General features: G+C 36.9%; 1 non-coding gene across 1 annotated transcript; it reads left to right on the top strand.

The window, feature by feature from the left end:
- The first annotated feature begins 426 nt into the window (after positions 1-426).
- LOC112731129 (small nucleolar RNA R71) lies at positions 427-534 on the top strand. The gene has a single exon (XR_003166920.1). It is a non-coding gene; the product is annotated as a small nucleolar RNA R71 (small nucleolar RNA).
- Positions 535-1,519: the final 985 nt, after the last annotated feature.

The following is a 1,519-nucleotide window of genomic DNA, read 5'->3' as shown; positions in this document are numbered from 1 at the left end:
TCTCCATGTTGAGTTATAGGTGTTTCCATAAGGTTCACCTAAGTAATTTACCTCTGCTATTGCAAGGTTCTCAGGATCATAGGCTTCTTCTCCAGAAGATGCCTCTTGAGTACTGTTGGATGCAGCTTGCATTCCATGCAGACTCTGAGAAATCATATTGACTTGCTGAGTCAATATTTTATTCTGAGCCAATATGGCATTCAGAGTATCAACCTCAAGAACTCCCTTCTTCATAGGCGTCCCATTACTCACAGGATTCCTTTCAGAAGTGTACATGAACTGGTTATTAGCAACCATGTCAATGAGTTCTTGAGCTTCTGCAGGCGTTTTCTTTAGGTGAATGGATCCACCTGCAGAAGTGTCCAGTGACATCTTTGATAGCTCAGATAAACCATCATAGAATATATCCAGGATGGTCCATTCTGAAAGCATGTCGGAAGGACACTTTTTGGTCAACTGTTTGTATCTTTCCCAAGCTTCATAGAGGGATTCACCTTCTTTCTGTCTGAAGGTTTGAACATCAGCTCTAAGCTTGCTCAGCTTTTGAGGAGGAAAGTACTTGGCTAAGAAAGCCGTGACCAGCTTATCCCAAGAGTTCAGGCTGTCTTTAGGTTGAGAATCCAACCATAATCTAGCTCTGTCTCTTACAGCAAAAGGGAAAAGCATGAGCCTGTAGACTTCAGGATCTACTCCATTAGTCTTAACAGTATCACATATCTGCAAGAATTCAGTTAAGAACTGAAAAGGATCTTCAGATGGAAGTCCATGAAACTTGCAGTTCTGCTGCATCAGAGAAACTAATTGAGGTTTTAGCTCAAAATTGTTTGCTCCAATGGCAGGAATGGAGATGCTTCTTCCATGTAAATTGGAATTAGGTGCAGTGAAGTCACCAAGCATCCTCCTTTCATTATTATTATTTTTGGCTGCCATCTCCTCTTCCTGTTCGAAAATTTCTGAAAGGTTTTCTCTGGATTGTTGTATTTTAGCTTCTCTTAATTTTCTCTTCAGAGTCCTTTCAGGTTCTGGATCTGCTTCCACAAGAATGTTCTTATCCTTGCTCCTGCTCATATGACAAAGAAGAAGGCACAGAAAAATAATAATAATAATAATGGAAATCCTTTATACTACAGTATAGGGATCCCTTTGTAAGTAGAAGAAGAGGGGGAGATAAAGGATGTGATGTAAAGGAAAAAAAAAAAAAACACAACTGTACCAATGGAAGAGATGTGAGATGAGATGTTAGGATATGAATGAATAAATAGAATGAGATGGGGGAGGGATAATTTTCGAAAATTATTTTGAAAAAGAGTTAGTGATTTTTGAAAATAGTTTTTGAAAAAGGTTAGTATTTTTTTCGAAATTTAAGTTTTAAAAATTAAAATAATTAATAAAAAAAAAGAAATTTTGAAAAAGGGGAGAGATATTTTCGAAAATGAGAGAGAGAGAGTTAGTTAGGTAGTTTTGAAGAAGTTAAGAAACAAACAAAAAGTTAGTTAGTTGGTTGAAACAAATTTTGAAA

Source organism: Arachis hypogaea, chromosome 12 (genome assembly GCF_003086295.3).
Source record: "Arachis hypogaea cultivar Tifrunner chromosome 12, arahy.Tifrunner.gnm2.J5K5, whole genome shotgun sequence".
Classification (NCBI taxonomy): domain Eukaryota; kingdom Viridiplantae; phylum Streptophyta; class Magnoliopsida; order Fabales; family Fabaceae; genus Arachis; species Arachis hypogaea.
The sequence above is the reverse complement of the archived record's forward strand: the minus strand, read 5'-3'. Positions and strand labels throughout refer to the sequence as shown.